The sequence below is a fragment of the Ursus arctos genome, unplaced genomic scaffold (assembly GCF_023065955.2).
Source record: "Ursus arctos isolate Adak ecotype North America unplaced genomic scaffold, UrsArc2.0 scaffold_5, whole genome shotgun sequence".
Taxonomy (NCBI): Eukaryota; Metazoa; Chordata; class Mammalia; order Carnivora; family Ursidae; genus Ursus; species Ursus arctos.
In genome coordinates, this window is record NW_026623067.1 from 65481379 (window position 1) to 65501094 (window position 19716).

The window sequence follows — 19716 nt, forward strand, 5'->3', positions numbered from 1 at the left end:
TAAGTTTATATTCACATTTATAAGCCATTAGCTCTTTCTCACAGGCTCTTGTCCAAGTCGCTATGCAGAATAATTAGGCAGGTCTTCATTAAGAGTTGCTCACTCAGAGAGCGTGCATTCCAGGGCAATCATGAGAGGAGGGTGGGCATGATTCTCTGGGTTACAAGGTGGATGGGTATCCAGGCTGCAACTTCAAGGCCTCAGTGCAAGCAGACCTTCTTTGCATACCTAAGAAGAGGGAGGAGGAGGGCATGAGAGAAAGAGCTGGATATTGGAGGAGAGAACACATGCTTAGTATTTCTCATCAGAAGACTTTCCTCAGTGAAAGACCCAACAAGGCAGCTATTCATAAGTTATTTAGACTGTCTCATTAGTACCTAGAAAACAAAAATGGTGCTACTGATTTTCAATATCTTTGATTTTTTTGGCAATTGATTTTTTTTACCATTTATTATAGCAGTTCTTTAATAAGTATGCCTCTGATTTTTTTTAAGCTAGAACACAAATGAAGTATATTTAAAGGAATGTGGATACCACTCTTAAAAATTTCCTGAAAAGACTCTGACAAATAATGACTATCAGAAAAAGTGTTCCCTAAAACTTTAAACTTTTAAAGGGCTCTGCTAAATGATGCCATTCCTAATGAGGTCCAGTAAGTTCCCAGACTCCATGCAATATGCTCGTTATCCTTATCTCTGAGATACTAAAAACTAGGATTGAGGAGTTTTTGGTTTTATTTCTTTCACTTTCAAACAGATAACATTGAGAAAAGTATAATCTATAATTGAAATCACATGTCTGACACAATTTGAAATGACTGATTAAAATGTCTTAGGTTTGGAGAGGGGTTGAGGAGAGGAGACATTGTTCTTCAATACATAGTCTGAGTTTATGAGGCCTGCCATGGAATAAGAATGCACTAGTATGAAAACGAAGGCTTGGAGGCTGTGGAAATGTCCCAGATTAAAGACGTCTAAAGAGAATAGCTAAGGCAATACTAGACTGGATCCTATCATGGAAGGAAAAGAATGCTGTAAAGGACATCATCAGGTCATTTGAGAAACATGGAAAAAGGGTAGTAGATTAGATAAAAAGATTGTATCAATGTGTAAGCTGTACAGTTTAAGCTGTACTATAATTATGTAAGAGTATACTTTTGTTCTTAGGAAATACACACCAAAGTGTTTAGAAGTAAAGATTCATGGCATATGCAACTTACTTTCAAATGATGTTGAAAAAAATTGTACCTATTTTTTATACATAAAATAGTATGTATGTATATATACGAACCATTCTATATACATACAGACATATATGTATATAAATACAAACATACACATATACAGTCTTAGTTCATTCAGGTTGCTATAAAAAAATACTATAAACTGAGTGACTAATAAACAACAGAAATGTAATTTTCACGGTTACAGAGGCTGAGAAGTCCAGGGTCATGGTACCAACAGATTCGGCCTCTGGTGAGAGCTGTCTTCTCATTGTAACTTCACATAGCAGAAGAGGCAAGAGAGCGCTCTCAGGACTCTTTTCTAAGGGCACTAATCCCAGTGACCTCTCAAAGGTCCCACCTCCTAATACACCATCACTCTGGGGATTCAGATTTCAACATCCGAATTTTATGGGGACACAAACATTCAGACTATAGTGTATTTATACATAAAAAGACAGAGAATAGGGTGCCTTGGGTGGCTCAGTCAGTTAGGCATCTGATCTTGATTTAGGCTTAGGTCATGATCTGAGGGTAGTAAGATAGAGCCCTGCATCGGGCTCCCCACTCAGTGGGAAATCTGCTCCAGATTCTCTCTCTTCCTCTTACTCTGCCCCTTCCCCCCTCACCCTGTACTCTCTCTCTAAGATAGATAGATAGATAAGTAAGTAAATAAATAAATAAATAAATAAATAAATCTTTAAAAAAGAGGGAGAGAATAAATGATAAAGCAAATGGTACAAAATTTTATCAATAAGTGAATCTGGCTAAAGAGTATACAAGGGTTTTGTGTACTGGTCTTATTCTTGAATCTTTTCTGTAAGTATTAAAGTATTTCCGAATGAAAAGTAGAAAAAAAAAAAGAATTAAAAATTCAACATCAACCCCCCCCCCCAAAAAAATTAAGGCTTTCTGATATTAAGCATCCCATTACTTGACATTGGGGGTACTACAGTGCACTTCATTGTAAGCAAATTGTTTAAGAAAATACTAAAGGTGGGAAGCAAACTTCAGTTAAGAGTATAAAATAGGGCCCTTTAAATGAGTGAAAGTGCGTGGGAGTGTTACCAGGTTGGCAAAGCATCCTGTGGTGGAGAAGCTGATAATTTTGAATGACAGCTGTTGGGGTCTCCAGGCAGAGAGGCTGCCTGTGCAGGGACTATGGGTCTTCTTAGATGTCTCTGGCAAGCCTGAGACAGGGACCAGGTGGCCATGTAAAGGAAGAGTGAGGGAAGGGAAAGGAATACGGAGGAACAGTAGGAAAGAGGAGGCACTTATAACATTAGCTACTGTCGTTGAGCACTTCCTATATGCTTGCTTTGTTCTTTGGTTCTTTGACTTCATTTTATCCCCTCCTCCCTCTGAATAAGCCTACAAGGTGTTAGTATCAATATTTCCCTTTTACAGGTAAAGAACCTGGGACTCAGAGATGCTTCTGTACAAGTTAGACAGTTGCAGAGCTGATATTTAAACTGAAGTCTGTGTGATGTCGAAGCTATTAACCACTACATTTAAGGTCCCCCCGGTGGCTCTTGTGGGGAAGGGGAATCAGGGTGCCCCAAGAGTTCCCTCAGTAGGCCTGTTGGCAGCTCCAGGGCTGGGCCTAGGTGTCAAGATATTAGGAACATCCATCTGGACTTTGGCTGTTCCAGCAGTCAGATCACTTGAAGTCAATAAAGAACTGTCCCAGGGAGTAGTTTCTTAGATTGCCTAGCACCTAATGCCAAGAGAAGCAATTCCATTTCTCCTGTGGCCCCATGTAGTTCCAATTCCCTTTCTTTCCTTGCTATGCAGACATGCACTATGGAGTGTAAAAAGTGATTTGGGGGCCAAATACTACAGTATGGATGGAAAACCCTGGCCTCATGCAGAAGCAGCTGTGGAGTCATTGGTATTATTCTTTCTTCTCTGACTGTCTGTTAAAGAAACCACGTGAAAATATACTCTCCAGGATGACAGACGGTTTGTTTAAGGAACCGCACACATCACAGAGGTATTGAGTTGTTCACTAGGTTTTTGGTAGGTGGAGAGGAGGTTTCCAGATACAGCCAATAGCACTCATTTATGGGTGGGGATCTTCAGCGTTCAGGTTGTTTTTCTTACTTCCCAACACAAAACCAAATTATGGTTCAACCCTGCTTCAGAGTTCTGTTCTCTTTTTCAAAGATCAGGGATGCCCAAATTTATGAGGGTAGTTTCTTTTTAAAAACCAATGATTTTTCCTGTTTCCAGGCTAAAAGCAAAGTTCATAGGCCCAAAGTGCATGCTGAAAAAGGGAATTGGCCAACCCAGCTGCTATAGAATATATAGTCATTAGAAAGTTGTCTTGCTTACAAGAAGCAGAACTTCCTCAGTCTTTGTTTTCTTGCTTCTTTCCCATTGCTGGATTTTGGAACCTTGTGTATAGATAACCTATCTCCTATATCTGAATAAAAATTTTCTCAGAGATCTACAATGTTCATTATTCTTAATCCCCAGTACAGGTAAGCTCCAATTAGTTTGTCTTTAGACTTACTATTTGCTGGGTCATCTACCTACTTTGTTTATATTTATTGCTGTTAGAGGCAAGATTAAAGAGTACTGTGATTAAGTAAGTAATCTTTAAAATGTATTGGACATTTATTCTGGGTCAGATATAGGGACACCAAGACATAGTTCCTGCCCTCAAGACTCTCATAATCCAGAGGGAGAAACAGGGAAATAAACAAACACCACACAGCAAGATAAGTATTATGGTCCCTGCCCTTGATGTTGGCTCCTCCTCTTTCATATCAGTGAAACTGTCTGCTTCACACAAAAATGATACGCCCAAAGGCAGAGTCTCCCTGTGAAAGGATGCTTCTCGTGGGAAAGGGGATTGAGAGGGGACTTAGGGGTAAGAAAAAGAAACTGACCTGATGTGCAAGATGTTCTTCAGGCTCTCAGTAAGGCGTGGATGCAGGAGCCTGCAGTGAGAAAATGTCTTCCCCAGGACAGAGTCTTTTCCTGTCTGGAGCGGGAAAGCCGCTGGAGTGGCTGCAGTCAGAAGTGGCATGCAGGTGGAGCGTTGTAACATCCGTTTTAAGCCAATTAAGCAGGATGAGAAAGATAAGCAATACCTCTGGAAAGTTTACGATTGAGGTGGTTTCTCTGTTCCTTGGGTGCAGAGAAAAACGAATGATAAGAGAAACCATTCTGAGGGTGTAATTTTCATTTTTGGAGCTAGAATAACTAACAGAAAGAGAAGAGTAAAATACAGCCACTGGTGTCTCCAGAAAAAAAACCTAGCTAGTTCAACAAAGCAAAGAGTGATTTTCTACATATTTATTCCTGGAGAAGTATCATTTGGAGCACTTGCTAGAAGTTCTTCACATAGGTCTCTATTTTATACAAATGCAGAAATGTGGTTTTCTATGTATGGTTCGTCAGCCAAAAATAAGGTTGTATTTGGCTTCCTTAAAAGTGATCATGTGTGAAGCTGAGTGGAGGAAATTTTAAGTCATATTTTTGGTTATTTTAAATTTAATTGATAGCATCATGAACTAGATTCAAAGACTATGTAGGCCAACATTTTCTGAGAAATTCACCAGATGTTATGTGGTTATATGTGAGCACACCTGAAAAGGATTTTGAACACTGAAGTCTGAATCCAGAACATTAACATTTTTAATTTTTCTTAAAAAGACTCTTAAGACTAAAGAATGAAAATGTTTAGGAGGCGAGCTTACCAAAACCCAGTCAGTGAAGCCAGGTCAGCATGAAGCCCCCAAATCAACTTCTGCCTGGTGGGGTCTTAGAATTGTCTTAAATGAAAGGGAAAATTGCCCATAACTGCAAGGGGAAGTAGTCATTAAGGCAGGCACAATCACCACGAAAATAGACCACTTCTTAACTTAAATGTGTTTCATCATTGGACACTATAATAAACCCAAACTGAACAATGAGATCACTTAAATGTACCAGAGAGTTGACTTCTTGAGAAACTCCTTGTCTTCTTCTCCATTCTGTCATACTTCATTCCTAATGTGGGGGACATTGCAGAAAACAGTGAAGGAAAATTCATCACTCCAGATTTCATCCTAGTGATTGTCAAAACTTGTACGTTTATGATTGCCCCGAATATACTTGGCTGTCAGCTAGAGTCGCCGGGATATCTTTGAAACTTTACCTCTGTCTACCTTTGGTTTTTAGCTGATAGTCTTTGACAAAAAGATAGATTAATAAGAGAAAACAAAGGTTATTAACGCATTCAGTGCACATCACGTTAGAGAAACCTAAGCCAAAAGTAACTAAAAATGGCAGGGCACCTGGGTGACTCAGTCGTGAAGTGTCTGCCGTCAGCTCAGGGCCTGATCCCAGGGTCCTGGGATCGAGCCCCGCATCAGGCTCCCTGCTCCGCTGGGAGCCCACTTCTTCCTCTCCCACTCCCCCTGCTTGTGTTCCCTCTCTCGCTGGCTGTCTCTCTCTGTCAAATAAATAAATAAAATCTTTTTTTAAAAAAAGTAACTAAATATGGCAACTTAGAATTTCAGCTTACATATTACACAGCATCTTCAATAAAGAACAATACATTAGTAGAGAAATGACAAAGGAAAGCAGTTTTTGGCTTCCAAGGGCAGCAGACTGTAGAAAGGTAGATATATAGGAGGAAACTAATGGAGTAAGATTTATTTGCAGATTCATCTGTAATCATCTCTGGGCTGATAAGAGTCTGTCTCCAGTAAAAGAATTTATATCCTGCCTTTAAGTAGAAGAGAGGTAGTTTGTTTTTTTTTTTCCTTCTACATTTGTAGCTTCTTAATTGACTTCAGTTCAAAATAATTTTTATGTCAAAGAGGGATATTTTAGGGTTACATATTCAGGTTTCCTTTAAGGGCCACTTAAGAAGAATTAACTGCGGATACTCTGACAGAAACTTCCCGGGCCAGAGTATGTCTTTACTACTCCTAAAGATGTCCTCTTTCTTCCGACGCCCTCCCTACTAGTAACCATGATCCTTTGCTACTGGGCTTTCAAGAATGGAAAATCATCCCATGCCTTTTTTGTCACTTTATTTATTTATATATTTATTTATATAAATATATAAATATTTATTTATGCCCATTATCCATTCCCAGCATGGGGTTCAATGCCCAGCGTGGGGTTCCATGCCCAACGTGGGGTTCAAACTCACTACCATGAGATCAAGACCTGAGTCGAGATCTAGAGTTGGATGCTCAACCAGCTGAGCCACCCAGGTGCCTCTTGCCACTTTTTAGTTTGAAATCATATGATACCTAGAAGATTTGCAAAGACAGCCATTGACTCTGTTTGCCCTTAACCCCATTTTCCCTAATGTTACCTATGCTGTGTCTTGCTATCTTATTGTGGTTTGAATTTACATTTCCTTAGTGACTACTGATGTTGAGCATCCTTTCGTAAGCTTATTTGCCATCCATATGTCTTCTTTGGTGAAGCATCTGTTCAGAAATGTGTCCCATTTTTTAAATTGGGTTGTGTGTTTTCTTATTGTTGGGTTTTGAGAAGTCTTTATATAAGTTAATTATCAGAGGTATGATTTGCAGATATTTTCTACCAGTCTCTGGTGCTCTTTATTTCCTTTCCCATATCCAAGCTTCAGTCTGATATCCTTCTGCCTGGTGAAATTCCTTTAAGATTTCTTGCCGAATAGATTTGCAGGCAATGATTCCATTCATTTTCATTTGTTTGAGAGTCTTTTTTTTCTCCTACAGTTTTGAAAGTTGTTTTCATGGGCTGTAGCAGTCTGGGTTGATGGTTTCCCCACAACCCCCACACAAGCGTTTTAACCAACTCTCTCATCTCTCTCATTTCTTCTGGTAAGAAATCTGCTGTAATACTTAACCTTTCTTGCCCTGCATGTGATGTTTCTTATTCTTCTGGTTGCTTTCAAAATTTTGTCGGTCTGTTGCTTTCAGTGGTTTGAATACAGCATTTGAATGTGTGTGTGTGTGTGTGTGTGTGTGTGTGTGTGTGTGTGTTAGTATTTATCCTGCTTGCTTTTCTCTGAGCACTTTGGCATCTGCCATTAATTTGGGAGAGTTCTTGGCCATTTTTCTTCAAGTATTTCTTCTATACTGTTCTGTCTTTTCTTTTTGGGATTCCCGTTATGTGTAAGTTATAAATGTTTGACATTGCCCCACAGCTCTTGGTTTATTTTTCACTTTTTTTTCCTCTCTGTTTCACTTTGGGTAATTTCTATTGCCTTATCTCCAGGTTAACTGATGCTTTCACTGGTAGAGTTCGTTGAGCCTGCCAGTGCCATCCATTAGCTTTGTTACTGTGCTTTTCATTTTTAGCATTCTCATTTGATTCATGTTTCTCTGATAAAACGATTCATCTGGTCTTGCATGTTGCCTGATTTTTGTTTAGAGCTTTTCATTGTTCATTTAAAATTCCCTGTCAGATAGCTCAATGTCTGTGTCATAGCTAAGTCTGGTTCTAATGATTGCTCTTCTTTGTGTCTCTTTCTTTCCTTTTCATATACCTCATAATATTTTGTGAAAGCCGAATGTCTTGTATATGATAGAAGAGACTGAGGTAAATAGTTTTTAATGCCTGGAAATGGACACACCTTTCCTTTCATTAGGTCTTTATTGTGGGGATTGGAGGTAATATTGTTAGCAGTTGGGCTGGTTTTGAGGGGTTTTGTTGCTATGGTTACCCTCAATGTTCCAAGGGCTTCACATTTCTTAGGGCTGTCTTGTGTTTAGGATGAGAGTTTGTTTGGGGAGCAGTGTCTGTTTGGTCTTATCTTTCTATTTTGCCTCAAAGAGGTTCCTTTGTGCATTCTTCCTCTTCTGTACATTCTTACTCCCTCTCTCCATAGTGTTCTTGTTACTCGTTTGAACATTTATCTTAGTGATAAAGGACAGTAGAATGGAACATTCTCTATTGTTATGATTAAATCTCAGTCCTAGGTAGAGTCTTGGGAGTATGACTTTCTCAATTCCTCACTTACTTCCTTGGCCGTAATTTTGAGCCCAGTGTGTATTCATGCCCCCCTAACACAGGACTAACCTTTTTTATTTTTCTGTTTTCCTCCCCCAGCTGCAAAGAGTTTTCACTTGTGCCCTTAGGATGGTGTCATTGTTATTCCTCCCCTCTCCCCAAAGATTAAGACTTTTATTTGGCAGGGGAGATAAGGGAAATAGATGAGGTGCCCTGCTTTCCCCCACATGAATGCTGTCCCCTCACCAGGTTTGCATCAAAATTGATAGTTCTTAAAACTTCTTCGTGTGTGTGTGTGTGTGTGTGTGTGTGTGTGCGCGCGCATCTGGTGGTGTTTGTGGAGAAGCGAGGGCTGAAGTTATACACTTTTCCAATTTCTGTGGTTCTCAGTGCTTTCATGCTGTCTTCCCCATTCTGCGTTGGCCTTCGCCAATTCATCAGTTATTCTAGCTGAATCTTGTCTTCTGTTGCTTTTAACCTAGGTAAGTGAGTGCTTCCATCTCCTCTCTCCCAGTAGGTGCCTGTTACTCCTCAAATTCTGGGCCACTTATGTATTCTACAACTTCAGTTCTCTGAGGAGTTCAAAAAACGTCATAAATTTGAAGCTAATTTAGTTCTTTTTTCATTGTAAGGTTGGGAGTGATATTCCTTCCAGCTTTGCCAGATAAAATGCAAGAAATCTTATGAAATTGGAATTTCAGATAACAATGAGTAATTTTTTAAATATATCTCATACAAAATTTAAATTTAACTGGTGTTCTATACTTTTGTTTTCCTAAAGGTGGTAACCCTATTTGAGCTCCCTGAGTCATGGTACAGAAGTACAAGTTACATCATTTGTGTGTGTGTGTGTGTGTGTGTGTGTGTGTGTGTATGTGTGTTTGACAAGAAGTTTCATGTATGAAGAATATTTTAAAACAAAAGACATTTTAAAAATGGAGCTGAAATAAAATCAAATCATTAACACAAAGGAATCAAGGAACTGTGACATTTGAGGTTTCAATGGAAGGACATTTTTTAATTTGAATTTTATTTTACTTTTTAACTCCTTGCTGTCCTTCCAGTCATACGATATGAGCTGGACTAAAATTTAGGTTGAGTGAACGGTTTCATTTTTCTCATTTATTCATCAACAAGGTGATTTTTCTTACTTTGGGATCATGGAGTTCTGTGAGAAGCTGTTGATAGTTATGGATATTATCCTGAGAAAAATTTATATGACATATCTGAGAAACATTTGTATAATACTTTTCACTTATGATTTCTGAGGTTCTCATACCTTATAAGATCTTACACAAAATTTTCGATGAGGCAGAGAGGGAGGAATTTTTGAATGTTACCTCAGCTTCTTAATGTCATATCAGACATACTGAGTTGTGCTTTGTATTATAGAATGTATGACAGCGCACATTACTGTGAGATGTGCACATATCTATTTTGGTCAAGGAGATACTTATTTTAGAAATAGTTTTATTTAGCCATTATCTGCATGAATCAATGACCTATTTTCATTTTTGTTTATTTCTGTGTTTGACACAACTATCCATTACACAGAGTAGCATTTTTCTTGAACTTTCAGCAGACATACTGTGAAACTGAACTTGGATGATCCATCAGTGTAGATAGCCCTTTATTATTTTCAGTTGTGTTTTCTGTTCTGGAAGTTTTTCAAAGTTATGTTCCTATTTCCATATGTACCACAAAGGCATCTCTCCTCTTTCCACGTATTTTAATAAACTAAAATATAGTGGTGAAATGGGACAAGAGGATGTCATAGAAACAAAAATATATAACCTCACTCCATAGTTCGTTCGTTCGTTCGTTCTTTCTTTTTTTTTTTTTTTTTTTTGATGAGTTACCCTGACGTGGCATTCTTTTTTTTTTTTTTTAATATTATGTTAGTCACCATACAAAACATCCCTAGTTTTTGATGTAAAGTTCCATGATTCATTACTTGCTTAATTCATTACTCCTTAATACCCATCACCAGCCTATCCCAATCCCCCACCCCCCTCTCCTCTGATGCCCTCAGTTTGTTTCCCAGAGTCCATAGTCGCTCATGGTTCATTCCTCCTTCTGTTTACCCCCCTTTTCTTTATCCCTTTCTTCCCCTACTGATCTTCCTACTTCTTATGTTCCATAAATGAGTGAAACCATATGATAATTGTCTTTCTCTGCTTGACTTACTTCGCTTAGCATTATCTCCTCCAGTCCCGTCCATGTTGCAGCAAATGTTGAGAAATCGTTCTTTTTGATGGCTGAGTAATATTCCATTGTATATATGGACCACATCTTCTTAATCCAGTCATCTGTTGAAGGGCATCTCGGCTCCTTCCACGATTTAGTTATTGTGGACAATGCTGCTATGAACATTGGGTGTATAAGGCCCTTCTCTTCACTACGTCTGTATCTTTGGGGTAAATACCCAGTTGTGCAATTGCTGGATCATAGGGTAGCTCAATTGTTAACTTTTTAAGGGAACTCCACATTGTTTTCCAGAGTGGCTGTACCAATTTGCATTCCCACCAACAATGTAGGAGGGATCCCCTTTCTCCACATCCTCTCCAACAATTGTTATTTCCTGCCTTGTCAATTTTTGTCATTCTAACTGGCATAAGGTGGTATCTCAGTGTGGTTTTGATTTGAATTTCTCTGATGGCTAATGATTTTGAACATTTTTTCATGTGTCTGTTCGCCATCTGTATGTCTTCATTATGAGAAGACATACAAATCACTCCATAGTTCTTTAAATTTCTTTTTCTACCTCGTGGTTTGGAAAAATACAGCTGGCAGGCTGGCCTTGTTTTTATAAATAAAGTTGTATTAGAACACAACCACACTCATTAATTTATGTATTGTCTCTGGCTTTTTTCACTCTATAAAGGGAGAGTTGAGCATTTGTGACAGAGACTATATGGCTCATAAGCCATTTTTAGTGTCTGGCCCTTTAAGGAAGAGTTGGCTATTTTAGACAAAGGACAAAGAAAGATAAGAGAACAAATTTATACATGACCACAAGCTGTTGTGTAACTCATTTAGTTTCCACAGCAAAGTTGTTGCTATGTGAAAATTGCTTATTTATACTTAAATTCTTTAGAAGGCCCCAAGTTGCCCTGAAAGGCTCGGAGGCAATTTCAATAGCCTCTTTAGGCTACTTTGGAAAATCTCCCCAATTCTCCCTTCTGCTTTCATCCCTCATTAGTCTTGGGATAAAAACCAAGTACAGTTGAGAGCCAATCAACTTGGTATTGGGGATAAAAGAGTTATCCCAAAAGAGTTATCTTCCAGAGTTGAGAGAGAGAATTAGAAGTTTTATCTCAGCACGAGATCAGGAAGGGAAAGAGAGAGCTATGTAATCCAAGAATAAATGCATTTTATTTAGGAGTCTCTTTTATCATTCTTAGAAATTTTGCCAATGATTTTAAATGAAAACGAATTTTCTTTCTAAATTAGGAAATGTTGAGGGAGACACTACATTTTTCTTCTTAAAAAATAGATCTGTGGAATTTCTTGAAAGGTCAGTTGTAAAATGCTCTCTCTCACACACACAGACACAGACAGCTTTTGCAAAAAAATATTATCTGAAGATTCTGGGGCAAAGACCATGGGGTTAGGATCTAGGATTTGACCTTCTTTCTGCACAGTGCTGTCAGGCATTGTACAAGCTCTGTAGGAACCAGTGTTGTTTGGGGTGCTATCTGAGATAAGCTGGAGATCTTGAGGTTTGGTTGTAGTTGGTGCAAGTATCTGATTCAAGCAGGAATCAGGGTGCTCTTTTACTCATATTTATGTAAAAATAACAAAATAATTAACTGGAGGCCAAACCCACACTGTGAAATCGGCTTAAACAAATGTATTTCCTAGGGGTTCTCTGTTGGTTTACATGACAGGCTGATGCACTGCAAACATTTCAAGTCGGACAACTACATCTTGATGGAAGGATACAGTATATTTGAATTGTGACTGAGTATACATGCTGTTATGGCGATGTCTGTCAGAGAGAATTTTGGGCTAAACAGGTTTTGTGTCTGTGAGGTGGGAAATGGTATGAGTAAGAAGTAAGAGACCATGTATAATATTAAGCCAAAGAAAGAGTATGTGCTTACTATAGTATGCTATAAATTTGCTTCAATATATAAGAAACAGAGAGCCACCAATATCTTAGCAATTCCTTGACCTGGTAACACCATGCTAAAAGGAGACAAAGTACCTTAGCTTGGGTTCCCAGTATCCAACCAAAAGCAGAGCCTGAGACAAGGACTTGAGTGCAGATAGTTCATTTTGCAAAATAAATTTACTCTGATAAGAGGTTAGCAGATAAGAGGAAAGCCAAAGAAGGATGCATAATTGAGTCACTGCTGCAAGCAACTGGTGCTTCATCACACTGGGGCATTCTGAGGATCTGTGTAGACTATTAGAATTGTCCATCTGTGCAACAGAAGAGGGAAGATGTTTCTACTGGCTCCTGTCCTTCACTAATCAAGGTGTGTCCAAGAAGTAACTTCCTGCACTTCCCTATGCAGGGTAACAGAATTTACCACCCAAAATATGCCTCTTTGGTATAAGGAATATTTTGGGCTGATTATTTTGAGAAACTGCAGATGGAAGAGAAGCTCTGAAACAGGGGTAGCAATTACCATTTTGTAAGAGAAATTGACATTAGAAAGGGGACATATACCTGGAAGAGAGCTATTACCAGAGATAATTTTTTCACCTGAGAGACTTATCTGCATAGTGGTGGAACCTTTGTTTACCAAACATTTCCTCTTTTCATTTCCCCCTCCTGAAGCTCCAGACTTTATCCCTCTCCTTAGCTTAAGATGGTACATAAACCTCACTCATTTGGCCACCTTTGGTATCTCATATTTTTGCGGGGTGAACATAATTAAAATTATTTTTTTCATGCTCGCTTCGGTAGCACATATACTAAAATTGGAACAAAAATTATTTTTCTCTCCTGTTAATCAGTCTTTTATTATAAGGGAGTCTTAGTCACAGAACCTAGAAAGGTAGAAGAAAATTATTTTTTCCTCCCCTACAGAGGTTTGCTCATATGTAGTGCTGAACAACTTCTCACAGAAGTCTTATACCTGTAGTGTCAGAATGTTCAGGGCACAAAATGAGAAACAAACTACAGCTAAGGTAAGCTGCTGTCAGCTCACACCTGTGAAAAGCTGGTTGCCATAGCAGCAACTGGAATCAAGCCATTGGTGTGAGAATATTAGGCAGGAAGTAGAAGTGTGTTTTAGAGTTATACATTATTGTGTAACAAGTCACCCCAAAACTTAATGGCTTGAAACAATGGCACTTATTATTGCCATAGCTGTAGATCAGGAACCAGGTAGGGTTTAGCTCACCCCTCTGCTTCTCTCACGGGCTGCAATCAAGGTCTCAGATATAGTCATCTAAAAGCTCAGCTTGAGAAAGATCTGCTTCCATGCTCATTCACTTGGTAGAATTCCGTTCCTCCCAGGCTGCTGCTAGTCTTTAGTTGATGATATGGTATGGTGGGGCATCAGAAGGCACATACTTAGAGGAACAAGTAGTTCCTCACTTGATCTCCACTTTCTTAATCCCTTAATTTTTCAGTTCAGTTGTTGCTAAAAATAGTCTCAAAGACATTTCTTTTTCTTTTTTTTTTTTTTTAAATGTTTTTATTATTATGTTCAGTTAAAGACATTTCTACTGTAAGTCATGCTGAGGAGAAATGAGATCTAATCTTACTCTCTAAAAATAATACTATACCGTTAATCTAAATATTATCTCCTATATTGGAAATATAGTGAATTTTTTTCTCTACACTTCCTTCTAATACTTACTTATACTTCAAAGTTTGCAATAAATCTAGCCAGAGATTTTTTTTTTTTAATTTACGTAAGTTTAGTTGACACACAATGTTACATTAGTTTCAGGGGTACAACTTAGTTATTTGACAAGTTTGTACATAATGCTATGCTCACCACAAGTGTAGCTACCATCTGTCTCATTCCATTGCTATTATAGTATCATTGACTGTATTCCTTATTCTGAGCCTTTTATTCCTGTGACTTATTCATTCCATAACTGGAAGCCTGTGTCTTCCTCTCTCGTTAACCCATTTTGCCCACCCCCCCTTCCTGCTTCCCTTTGGTGACCATCAGTTTATTCTCTCTATTTATAGGTCTGATTCTGCTTTTTTTTTTTATTCTTTTTTTTCAATTCCACTTATGAGTGGAATCATATGGTATTTGTCTTTCTCTGTCTGATTTATTGCACTTAGCATAATAACCTTTAGGTTGATCCATCTCTCAGATGGCACGATCTCATCCCTTTTATGGCTGCATAATATTCCATTGTGTATATATACCACATTTTCTTTATCCATTTATTTATTGGTGGACATTTAGATTGCTTCCATATCTTGGCTATTGTAAATAGTGCAATAAACATAAATCTACATATATCTATCTTTTTGAATTAGTATTTTCATTTTCTTTAGGCAAATAGTCAATGGTGGAATTATTGGATCCTGTGGCATTTCTATTTTTAGTTTTTTGAGGAGCCTCCACACTCTTTTCCACCAACAGTGCATGAGGGTTCCTTTTTCTCTACATTCTTGCTAACACTAGCTATTTCTTGTCATTTTGATTTTTAGCCATTCTGACTGGTTTAAGATGATATTTCTTTGTGGTGGTTTTGATTTGCATTTCCCTGATGATTAGCAATGTTGAGCATCTTTTCGTGTATCTGTTGGACTTCTGTATGTCTTCTTTAAAAAAATGTTTATTCAGGTCCTTAGCCCATTTTTTAATTGGGTGGTTTGGTTTTTTTGTGTGTTGAGTTGCATAAGTTCTTTATATATTTTGGATATTAACCCTTTTATTGGGTATGTCATTAGCAAATATCTTCCCCCTCTCAGTACATTGTCTTTCTGTTTCGTTGATGATTTCCTTTGCTGTACAAAAGTTTTTTATTTTGCTATAGCCCCAGTAATTTACTTTTGCTTCTGTTTCCCTTGCCTTAGGAGACATATCTAGAAAAATGTTGTTATAGCCAATATCAGAGAAATTACTGCCTATGTTCTCTTCTAGAATTTTTATGGTTTCGGGTCTCACAGCTGGGTCTTTAATCCGTTTTGAGTTTATTTTTGTGTATGGTATAAGATAGTGGTCCAGTTTCATTCTTTTATAGGTGTACAGTTTCCCCAGCACCATTTATTGAAAAGACTGTCTTTTCCCCATTGTGTATTCTTGTCTCCTTTGTCATAGGTTAATTGACCGTATAATTATGGGTTTATTTCTGGGGTCTCTATTTTGTCCCATTGATCTATGTGTTTATTTTTGTACCACTACCATATTGTTTTGATTTCTACAGCTTTGCAGTATATCTTGAACTACGGGATTGTGATACCTAGCTTTGTCCTTCTTTCTTGTTCAGAATTGCTTTGGCTATTTGGGGTGTTTTAGAGTTCCATACAAATTTTAGTATTACTTGTTCTAGTTTTGTGGAACTATTGTTGTTATTTTGATAGGAATTGCATTGATTCTGGAGATTTCTTTGGGTAATGTGGACATTTTAACAATACTAACTTTTCTAGTCCATGAGCAAGGAATATCTTTCCATTTGTGTCCTATTTAATTTCTTTTGTCAGTGTTTTATAGTTTTAGAAGTACAGGTCTTTCACTTCTTTGGTTAAGTTTATTCCTAAGTACTTTAATATTTTTGATGCAATTGTAAGTGGTGGTGTTTTTTGTTTTTTTGTTTTTTTTTTCAAATTTCTCTTTCTGCTACTTTGTTATTAGTGTACAAAAACACTAACAATTTCTGGGTATTAATTTTGTATCTTGCCACTTTACTGAATTTATTACTTCTAGTAGTTTTGTGGTAGAGTCTTTAGGATTGTGTATGTATAATATTATGTCATCTGCAGATAGTGAGACTTTAACTACTTCTTTACCAATATGGATACCTCTTATTTCTTTTTCTTGTCTGATTGCTGTGACTAGGACATCCAGCACTACATTGAATAAAAGTGGCAAGAGTGGACATCCTTGTCTTGTTCCTCACCTTAGAGGAAAAACTGTCAGTTTTTGCCATTGAGTATGATGTTAACTGTGGGTTTTTATATATGGCCTTAATTATGTTGAGGTATGTTCCCTCTGACTCCACTTTGTCGAGAGTCTTTATCATGAATGGATGTTGACACTTGACAGATGCTTTTTCTACATCTGTTGAGATGATCATATGATTTTTATCCTTTGTTTTGTTGATGTAGTATATCACATTTACTGATTTGCAAATTTGGGGGCATCCTTGTATCCCTGGAATAAATCCTTCCTGATAATGGTGAATGATTTTTCTCATGTATTGTTGCATGTGGTTTGCTACTATATTGTTGAGGATTTTTGCATCTATGTTCATCAGAGATATTGGCCCATGGTTTTCTTTTTTGTGTGCTGTCCTTGTTTAGTTTGGGTGTCAGGGTAATGCTGGCCTTGTAGAATGCATCTGGAAGCTTTCCTTCCTGTTCTATCTTTTGGAATAGTTTGAGGAGAATGGTCATTAACTCTTCTTTAAAAGTTTGGTATAAGTTGCCTGTGAATCCATCTGGTCCTGGACTTCTATTTTTTCGTAGGTTTTTGATTACTGATTCAAATTCATTACTTGTAATTGGTCTGTTCAAATTTTCTACTTTTTCCTGGTTCAGTTTGGGAGTTAAGAATTTATCCATTTTTTCTGGGTTATCCAGTTTGTTGACATATGATTTTTCATAATATTCTCTTATAGTCTTTTGTTTTTCTGTAGTGTTGGTTTTTATTTCTTCTCTCTCATTTCTGATTTTATTTATTTGGGTCCTTTCTCTCTTTTTCTTGATGAATCTGGTTAAAGGTTTGTCATTTTTGTTTATCTTTTCTAACAAGCAGCACTTGGCTTCATTGATTTTTTTCTCTTTATTTATTTATTTAGTCTCTATGTCATTTATTTTTGCTCTGAGCTTTACTATTTCCTTTCTTCTACTCACCTTAGGCTTTGTTTTTTGTTTTTCTTTTTCTAGTTCCTTTAGATATAAGTTTAGATTATTTATTTGATCTTTTTCTTTATTTTGATGTAGGCCTGTATTGCTATTTAATTCCTTCTTAGAACTGCATTTACTGTGTCCCAAAGATTTTAGATTCTTAGGTTTTTGTTTTCTTTTGCCTCCATGTATTTTTTAAATTTCTTCTTTGATTGCTTCATTGGCCCATTGGTTGCTTAGTACCATGTTTAATCTTCATGTGTTTGGTTTTTTTCCAGTTTTTTTCTTGTGATTTATTTCTGGTTTCATACCATTGTGATCAGAAAAGAGGTATGATATGATTTCAATCTTTGTAATTATATTGAGGCTGGTTTTATGGCTGCATATGTGATCTATTCTTAGCCAGAGATTGTTTGTGATTCACCCAGCTGCCCCTCAGTTCTTGAAACAATGCTCATGGGGAAATAAGGATGCTAATTCAGATTGTCTCCAGGTATGATTCTAGCAACAGGAGTCCTGTGCTGGCATTTGGCTCTCCAGAAAGAATATCAGTTATTAGGGACATGGACTATAGAGAGTTTAAAAACCATTGATAAGGCCAGATGTTTGAACAATATGCATTTGCTTGAATCCCTGTCTCTCACACTATGGACAGTTTTACCTTTCCACAGCAAATGTGAGCATGCCCATACATCCTTCCTAAGCAATTGTTTTAAATGGTATTATATGAGCATTAAATTGAATATGTTTGACTTATATGTACTCACAAAGAAAGATCTCCAAGATACATTGATAGAGGAAGTACATTACAGAATAATATACAGAAGGTGACTTTATTCAAATTAAAATAAATATTGAAAAACTCTGGATGAATATACTAGTGTTTAAACAATGGGGATTGTAATAAGTGAATTTTCACCTTTTCCTTTAACTATTCTGAAACTTTTGAGATTTTCGTAGGTTCTGAATTAATCAGAACAAAAATATAATTGAAAAATATCACAGTTGCCTAAACATTTTTTAACAGATAAATCTCAACTTCCTCAGTCAGACACAAAACACACTTGTTGATCTGGCTTCCACCAAAACTTGATCTTATCTTTCATAATAACCTCTCTACAAAGGCCACATTCTAGGTACGAGAACTATTTCTTGAAGATTCTATTCCCTCTGTCTGAATGCCTTTTCTCTCCTGTATACTAAATGAACTCCTGCTTATCCTTTAAAGCACATCCCAAAAGAAATTACCTCCCTGAAGCCACTTCTGATTCCCCAGCCTTCATCCTCAGAAGTCCTTGGAAATGTGTTTATTGTTGTTGTTGTTGTTTAAAGATCTACTATTTATTTATTTGGGAGACAGATTGAGAGTGCAAGCAGGGGGAGGGGCAGAGAGAGAAAGAGAATCTCAAGCAGACTCCCCTGTGAGATTAGAGCCCATTTTGGGGCTCAGTCTCATGACCCTGAGATCATGACCTGAACCAAAACCAAGAGCTGGATGCTTAACTGACTGAGCCTCCCAAGCACTCCAGAAATGTGTTTTTATAGCCCTCATCCCATGGTATTTTAACTCTTCTATTTCTCTTCTTTTGGATGGTAAACACAAGAATTCATATTTATTCTGAAAGTTCTCTTAGTAATTGGAGAGCACAAATTTTCATATGTTTGTATGTTTGTTTGTATGTTGTTATATGTTTCTGTGCTACTATGTTAAGAGTCATTTAGCTGTAGTGATACAAATAAGGCTAAGTAACAAAACTATAAATTAAAAAAAAATAAATGTTTTTCTATACTTTTAAGTTATCTTTGTTGTTGGATTTGTTATCCGGAATTTGAAATATATTTCTAGAAGTTTGCATGAAAAGAGACTAAAAGAGGGGAAAAGTGGTAAAATATAAAACCAAATATCTCTACTTTATGATCCAAAGGTGATTTTAAAGTCTTACTATGCTCTGAAAATTCTTTGCATTTAACAATTCTGGATACATATATGTAAATATATATAGTTTAAATTATAGTTAATTTTCTCCTAAGAAACTGAAGGCGTGGAAGAGAGAGCTGGATTCTGTTTCACTAAACCAAGCTGACAGCTCTGGTCTGATCCCAGAATCTTAAGGGCTACAATGAGGTAGAAAACAGCCCAACTTGCAGCTCAGACTATGAGTGAGTTTGCCAAGCTACATGTTAACAGCAAGCTCCACTGGGTTTATAAACTGCCCAGACTTGGCACACACTGGGTTCAGTTTTATTCTTAGTCTGTTAACACTTCAGTGTCATGTTTTAGAATAATCCAAAATATCAGGCTTAATAAAAGCAATATGGTCTCTATAGTGGTTCACTGGGAAATAGCATCTCCCAAATGACATGGATATGTCCATGTTTTAATTATTGTTCTCCCCAACGCATTATAAATGCTTCAGAGACAGCAAATAGAAATTCAGAAATAGCGTCCACCCTAAATGTTAAGTAGTCGTTCTCTTAGGCAAAATTCACTGTTACTTCAACCTAAAAATCAGAATTTGCTAACTTTTAGAACTCAAAATGTGAGGATAGA